We start from the raw sequence: 8,631 nt of genomic DNA on the forward strand, positions 1-8,631 counted from the left end.
TCAATCCCCGTTTCTGTACATTGTTTTTCTCTCAAAATCTTTGGAAGTGTCTATTTCTTCGAAGTGCTTTATACGCAGAGCTGGGTGATATTTGGTATCGATGTTTTCATAAAGTATTGATGCTTTCAAAAAGTATTGATGCTTTTAAAAAGTATTGTTGCTTTCAATATCCAGTGACTTATACTGTGTTAAGCTAGATTGTAAACTTCTACTGCGAAAAGAAGGTATATAACAGTTTTACGTATTTAGAATTAAAAAGTGACATTTGCTAAGGTTATCAATGTTGCAAAACATAATTATAGTAAGAAAAACTTGTATTCGCGTTCTTGTTTCGAATGCAATATATGTTCCTTAAAACTTCTAGTTTCCGTGATTCTCCAAAAGATACAGCCTTCGATAGAGAATTAGGCAGAACTATGTTATCGAGTATCGATACTCGATACTTTGAAGTATCACCAAGCTCTAGTCGCATCTCTTCTCCCTAGCAGAAGTAATTGGAAATTGAAGCATTTGATATCAAACAATTTTGTCGCTTCGCCGTTCTGGATTCCTAAAACATGCCCGTGTTTAAATAATTGGTCGTTAAAATCGGTCGAAAAGCCCAAATGGGTTTTTGGTTTGATCGATATGCATCGTCTTTTTGGAGGATACATGCTACTGGGACACATTCTTCTATGCGTAATGAACTTGAGCATCCAAGGGAAAATTTATTATCTTTCGTTTCGTTTGTTTATACATAATTTTGTTGGCATGTGTATATACTATATGCATGCCTATGCAGGCTGTGAGGGGTGCAGGCACATAAACTTATCAAAAGTATTTTTGTTTAAGTATTATCGTATCTAAGGATTATCGGCTCTAAAATTGCCTTTACACCAATACCTCGCTTTGCGTCATTTCGTTTTGCGTTTTTCCGAAGTTGCGTTGCTGCTCAATTAGTACTAATTTTCATTGCGCGTCGTTAGGTTTTCCAGGTTGCGTTGTTTTGCAATCGAGGTTTGAATTTTTTCTAGTCCCTTTTTACCAGATAAATGTTCTTTTTATAAACTAAACTTCATCTTTCCTTTAACTTGTTTGGTTTTCTTTGGTTCTCTCTTTGAAGTAATAATTACGGTTTTCCTTTTTCCTCGCAGTCGATTCAATTAGCTGCGCAGTTAAAAGGGTGACTTATCCCTGTTAAAATGTATTTCAGGCGACAGTTCGGCTAAAATTGAGAGAGGGATGAAAGGGAGAATTAGTTCATACATTGCGTGTGGCTTTATATCACACCCTGTGAGGGATCATATTAAGTTATTTTTTTTTTTTGTATGTACGTAATAATATTTTATATTATTTTTTGTTTTTTAATGTTTACTTTGTTCGATTTTCTTTAAAAAAAAGTAGTATTTTCGTAACCCCGACGCAAAATGAGGTATTGGTGCACATCGTCGACCACTTAGTCATTTTTTTCCAGAGTGGTCAATATGTATCAGGGGCGGATCTAGAGCAAAATCTTGGGGTGGGGGGTTATGACAAGCGTGCCAATAAGCAAAATCTTAGGGCTGGTCGAATTTGACAAGGGTACCAATAATTGACCGAATTGACAAATTTATTTTAAACAAAAGAGTGAAAAAAGAAAGGAAACAAGGAGTGAAGGCGCCTGGAAAAAATCTTGGATTTTTTCCTGTATTTTCTTTTGTGCACAATTTTCTTTTTTTATGCTATTTTAACGAATCCCCTTCCACCCAACAATGTTTCCATCTACCCCCAGGTAATGTATTTATTATTTTAGGAATAACTTGTATTATTTCTAAGCGACGTATGGCTTATTTTTTTAACTCATTTTTATCAAATTACTTTTGTAGCATGTCACGTATATTCGTGGAATCTGTGAGCCATTTTTCAATTATTTCAATTATTTCAGGTTGTTCAATTATTTCCGAATTTTATAGGTATATGTACTAATGATGACAGTGCAATAATACAACCTCAATCCCCCCTCCTTTATGCTCCCGCTTTTATAAATAAATAAAACATCATAAACGCACAAGTAAAAGAACAAAACTAGTACTAATATACCAGACTTGATAGCGCAGCGGTTAGAACACTTGCCTCTGGCCGTGGTAAGTTAGGTCCGAATCTTAGGTAAGACAAGTTTTTGTCTTAGAGGAGATTAAAAAGTCGAAAATAATAAATGTGAAAATAATTAAATTCGTTTTCAAAAAGGGCTAAAAAGAAGAATTTTTTCTAGGATCTGTAATTATAATTAAAAACCTGGGGCACAATATCTGCATTATGTAAAGCCAAATTCGTTTGCGCCCCCCTTTTCCACTTCATAGATTGTAGGGGAAAAGTATTTTCTACTTTTTAGTCCGTTTTAAAAGGAATAAAAAAAAATTATGGATTATTTTTGGTTTTCTAAGAAACTAGGTAAATTGAATGTTTGGTGTTGCCAGTGTCATGAAATAGAAAAAAGGAACATGTCTCTAAGGCTTTGCGGCTAAGATACTGGAAGTAAACTGTACCCTTAGTTCCCTGAACCATATCCATTTAGGAACACATCATTTTGTAAACGTAAACTTAAGAGTCATCCAGAATCATGGTGTGGGGGCATTAAAATAAGTATTTATTTGCTCTTCACTATCTAGTTGAGGGGGGGGAGGGCAAAAGATTGTACAATCATTGCACATACTTCCCTAATATTATTTTGAGATTAAAGTTCAACACTAACAAGAATCTATCGGCTATATTTTGGACTGAAAATATGCCTGTATAGTCTAAGGAATCTTCTCCTGCTATGTCCCTATCTACCCTGTGCCCAGGTTTATGCTGTAAAACTTTATTTGGTGCTGATCCTTCAAAAGGTGCGATTTTAGCTCAAAATACCTTGATTTTGAATATTTTAACTTCTTTAGAATGCCAAGTAATGAGGGGGCTCGTGAACGCTAGGGAACAACTTCTCCTGTGTTCAGTTATGTATGCCGACGGGTTAGTTAGCGGTTTCTGAATATACAGATGACCATTGTTAGTCCATTCCATCATCAACAGTAAATATTAAAGATCTCTATTTAAAATCTTAAAATCAAATTTTCCGAACACATAATCGAAGGTATAGTCCGTATCTGAGAGAGAGCTAAGTGTAAAATTAGAGATATCTACACAGACAATTCGCTAGGTGAAAAATTCTTGGCAAGAAAAATAGTGGACTGTAGCCAAAGAGCTGACAGTAGTGACCAGGGTGTTGCTGGATTTTTTTTTTTTTTGCATGTACCCTTGTCACCAGGGCGGCCACAACTTAGGACTTGTTCCCAAGATCTTAAACGTGTTTAAGATTACTATTGAAAAGTATATTAAGAACATATTTATTATTTTTTATATCTTAGAATTTCATCAGACCTCGGATTTCTCGTAAGCAGAGCTTTTGATTATGATAAATTGTCAGTGACCTTTCTTCTTGTCACTGATAGACCGAGTTAGACCCATAGTTTTCCAGAAGAGACAAGGTGGTGTACACAGTCTGGCAGGAGTACATAGACAGGGAGTATGGCTCATGATGAGTAAGGATGCTGCTAAGTCTTTTTTAGGTTGGAAAGGTTTTAATAATACAATACTAATTGTTCATTTTGTGACTCAAAAGTTAAGGGTATCAGTTATAGTAGTTATATTCTATGACTAAAGAGTTAAGGGTATCATTTATAGTAGTATATGCGCCTGTAGAACGGACTGACGGAGATACTAGTGACTCAGATGAATTTTACTTACAATTACAGGAGCAAATAGACAGGATATCAGGTAAAAATATGGTGCTTTTACAAGGCAATTTTAGCGCCCAGGTCAGTAGAAATAGGGATAGATGGCAACCTAGCCTAGGGAAATTATGGTGTAGGAAAAGAAAACAGTAATGGATACAGACTTCTGCAATTTTTTAGGTCTTACAATCTAGTTATAACCAATACGTTGTTAATCATAAAATGGTCCATAAGTTAACATGGTATTGACGTGATGGTAAGACAGTAAGCCTTAATATGCTATATTATATATACTTAATATGCTTAATATGCATTAATATGCTAATATGCTATAGTATACTAAAGACTGGAAGCGTCAGTACAGGATACTAGGGCATATAGGAGTGCTGTTATTGACAAAAGTAAAGATCATCATCTAGTAGTGTCTAGGGTTAAGTTAAAGCTGAAATTTCGGAAGGTTAGCTACCCTCCCGGGAAGTTATGATGCTGGTAGACTCCTCGATGAGAATTAGAGAGGAACTTTCCAGGAACAGTTGGACACTCAACTTAACAGTTTGACAATGTGGAAGATGACTGGAATAATTTTAGAAAAACAATTTTTGACGTTGCTGATGGACTGCAGCTATAGTGAAAATTTTTATTTTTAACAAAGAGGAGAAGGGGCTTGTACAAGTATTAACTGAGTGATAGATCATATGACAACAAAAGTCATGTAAAGAAAGTGGAGAAAGCATTAAAATATGAACTAAGGAGGTGTGAAGTGGAGGCCACGGATAAAATTGCCGAGGATCTGGAAGATGCAGCTAGACAGCAAAATGGTAAATATTGTACTGGCATGTTAATAAATTGAGAGGGAATAGTCAATCCGGACTTGTCCCAGTTAAAGATAGGAATGGGGTCACAATTGGTGATAAGGAGAGAGTTAAAGAGAGATGGGCAGAGCATTTTGAGAATATGCTAAACCAAGACAGAGTTACAGGAAACAATATAGAGGAAAATGAATAAGTTGGTGATAACTTGGATGTGAAGGAAGATTAGTTTTGTGAGGAAAAATTGGCGACAGTACTAAAAGGATTAAAAAATAATAAGACTCCTGGTGCAGGAAGTGTGGTAAATGAGTTTCTAAAAGATTGTGGCTCTAAAATTAGTTACTCAAGATTATAAATATGATTTTTGAAAAAGGGAAAATACCTAGCGATTTTAGGAAAACCTTTATTAAACCACTGTATAAAAAAGGTGAAAAGAGTGAGTGTTGTAATTATCGAGGCATTAGTCTAGTCTCTGTAGGCAGCAAATTACTTAGTAATATGATACTTTTTAGACTGGGAGATGCTGTAGACAAAGTTATAAGAGAAGGACAGTGCGGTTTTAAAAAGGTAGAGGATGTGTCAACCAAATTTTCTCTTTTAGGTTAATAATTGAGAAGTGCCTTCGTTGTCAAACACCTTTAGCACTCAGTTTTATAGATTATGAGCTAGCGTTCGATTCTGTTGATAGAAGAGCTATAGCAAAGGTCTTATCTTTATATGGTATATCAGACAAATACATTAAAGTGATTTGTGCTATGTACGAGAATAATACTTCTGCGGTTAAGGTAGGAAATGAGGTTAGCAACTGGTTTTGTATTGAATCAGGAGTTATGCAGGGTTGTGTTCTATCCCCCTTTCTATGGATCATTTTGATGGACTTCGTCTTAAGGAGCACAGAAAAGGCATTTGGAGACCACGGAATCAAAAGGGAGGAAAAACTCTCCTGGACTTAGAATATGCTGATGATTTAGGCATATTAGGTGAAAGTATAACCAAAATGAATGAATTTTGAGAGGTTTTGCGAGTTCAGGGTGCTAAAATAGGGTTGAAAATTACTGTTAAGAAGACTACGTCACTAAGGCTAGGAATAAGGGAAGACGAAAAGGTGACGTTGGGTAACGAAAAGATTGATAAGGTGGGCAGTTTCTCTTACCTTGGTAATATTATTAGTAAATACGGTGGGAGCAGTGAAAATGTTGAAAGTAGATTAGCCAAGGCTTAGGGTGTTTTTTCACAGCTAAAAAAAAGTTTGGAAGAATAGGAAGATAAGTCTGCAAACCAAGATTAGAATATTGGAAGCTACAGTGATGACAGTGGTCAAATTTGGCTCTGATGCATTGGCGCTCCGAAAAGTGGATGAAGATTTGCTAGTTGTTTTCTAGAGAAATTGCCTACGGATTGTTCTGAGTACCCGGCTGACGGATTGTATTTCATACAGTAGGCTGTACGAAAAATGTGGTTCAATCCTGCTTTCTAGGGCTATAATGAAAAAGGGTTGAGATGGCTAGGGCACGTTCTGTGTATGAAGGATGACAGACTGCCAGATATTGTCCTTTTCGGTCAACCGTCTTGGGCTAAACGGAAAGCAAATCGTCCTTGTCTGGGGTGAGAGGAATGGAACTTCCTGGCAGGATATAAAAAGGGAGGCTTTAAGTAGATTTGGATGGAGGAGGAACGAGCGTAGCTGTGTTGGCCTCAGGCCACTTGGTGCTGCTGTGAATTGTTAGTAGTATTGTCAGATGGGCTTTCCCTGTCGCACTCCCGTGTGCATGCAGGAAGAAGGGATATGAGGAAAATATACCGTTAGTAAACAATATTTTGGCAAGGCATGAAAGAATAAAGGGTCATGGTTGGAGCTGAAGTATAAATATGGTCAACAAGATATTTTTTGTTGTTGTTCATGGTGTTTTATGCCGATCAGGAAGAACGTGTGAACTTACTTTTCGTATAAATTAATCGTAATGTAGGGGTAATGAACTGTTTAAGAGACAAAGTTAAAATAGTAAGTTAGAAAATACAAATTAAACATTATATGTGCCAAAAGACTGCCTTCTTTGCGAGCTGGTAGCTGGTAACTGGCTTCTTTTGGTAACTCAGTCCTTCAATTCTGGTAAACTATAATCTTGCTTTGCCAGGTTCTTGCTTTGCCTTGGTTCGTTTTAAGTTTGACTTCTATGGTCGTTGTAATTTCTCTTTGTTTTGGATTTCATTTGTTCACCCATAATAATTCATTTTTATTTTTATTTTTTAATTCTTTCTTTTTTACCTTTGTTATTTATTCCATTTTATTTAGTTGTTATAAGGACCAGAATTGCAAGAGGTAATCACCTTTTCTTTAATGTTACTTTTCAATTTTTATTTAAGATTTTCTTCAATCTAATCAAGTAATTTTTAATCGCAACTGCTAGATTCTTCGTTTTTTTGCACTTTGTCTTGGCTTTTGGTGGCTAACCTCCCCTGATTTCATTTAAAGGACGCTGCTTAATTTATGGAAAACCTTTCTCTTTTTCTAGCCTTGTCTCGGAGTGTTTACTGGAAAATATTAATGATCCTTCGTTAATTAATTTTGTTGTAGCTTGTCTGCAATTCCTAATAGGATTGCCAGCGAAAAACAAGGCATAAAAAAAGTAGATAAAGAGGTTTTCTCACTTCCCCGATTAGAAATTGATGATCCAGGTTTCATAATTAAGTTTTTTTTTTAAGAATTCAGAAAGTCTAAATAATTGAATGATGTAGGGAAAACATTATAAATTGCTTAAAGTATATTTAAGAACAATTATAATTATTAAAAAATATAGTGTGAGTACTTAAGCCGCCTGAGTTTGTTCCGTGAGATGAACGTGTGAAAAATCCTGTTTAGACAGTTGTATCCATCGGTACTTGTTAATTATACGGAACACACTCAAGAATGTCGCTCTTTAAGATTTGACAAAACTGGTTTGCCTTTCCAAATCGATAATGATATATTTATTTTGAGTGAGATATATTTTAATTAAATATTTAATATATAGAGGAGGCTGTGGGTTGGGTTAGGTTAGGTTTTCAATATAATCTGTTCTGCACAGCTTACTTTCCATAATTCTTTGTCATAGTTAATTTTGTTTCTAAAGTATTATATTATCATCATATTTTGATATATTTCATTAGGGTTAACCTAACTTCACTTCTTGGGTGTGTTCCATATAATTAACAAGTACCCATCCCTCATTCAAAGTCTGGCTTTTTAAAGGATCCTACCAAAAAAGTCTAGTGCCAAATTTTAAGCGCCTGTCCACAAAAATACGAATCAAACACAAAATTTATGTCTTACCGACAAGTGACATCAAAAGAACGAAGCTGTATCACACATAATCGTTGTCGTGTCGACAGGCTCTCAAATCGACCGAGGCTGAAGTTGATATTATGCAGAAGTACAAATAATAAAAGTGATGGTGAGATATGTATCAAATTATTTCTAGTATCTGGATTACATGGCTTTGTTCTACGTGATAATACATGAAAAATCCTGTTCAAATAATATTGTCTAATTCAAATTTTTGTCTATTTTTGTTCTCATTTGAATTCTGTTGATAATCATGGAAAACAACGTCCGAAGGATGGTTGATTAATCCTCCTTGGCTGATTCCCTTTTAATCAAAACCATTTAATGTCGTTTTTTGGTATTTGATATCGATAACGATCTCGACGTCGAATATCGTGCATCATTACTTAAATTGATTGCGAAACGCCGAAGCATGACATGGATTTCGTCACGTACCTCTGGAGAGATTTCTATCACTGCTTGTGATTATTTTGTACAAGTCATCGCGGCTGTAACTTCAGAATGTCGATTCTGAGCATAATGGAGGGACTAGACTTTGAATGACAATCCAAATTTGACATGCTCTGTTCATGTCAATCATTTTTAGCCAAAGTTATTAGGTGAAAAGAATCAAATTTTTGACGTAAAAAACTTGAATGTTATCTCAGCTTTTTGCATCAGGCTTTCGTACTTTTGTATTATTCGGAACACACTCAATAAGTGAAGTTTGGTTCTTTCGTAAAATAAACTACGATGCAGGTACATTTTATGAGAAAATCCGGTTTCATAGTCA

The 8,631-nt window shown here is 35.4% G+C and overlaps 1 protein-coding gene across 1 annotated transcript in view; it reads left to right on the forward strand.

Moving 5' to 3' along the window:
• Window positions 1–8,631, forward strand: part of LOC136032743 (uncharacterized) — a 165,307-nt gene that overhangs the window by 39,507 nt on the left and 117,169 nt on the right. The window lies entirely within an intron of this gene.

The sequence above is a fragment of the Artemia franciscana genome, chromosome 11 (genome assembly GCF_032884065.1).
Source record: "Artemia franciscana chromosome 11, ASM3288406v1, whole genome shotgun sequence".
In the NCBI taxonomy this organism is placed as follows: domain Eukaryota; kingdom Metazoa; phylum Arthropoda; class Branchiopoda; order Anostraca; family Artemiidae; genus Artemia; species Artemia franciscana.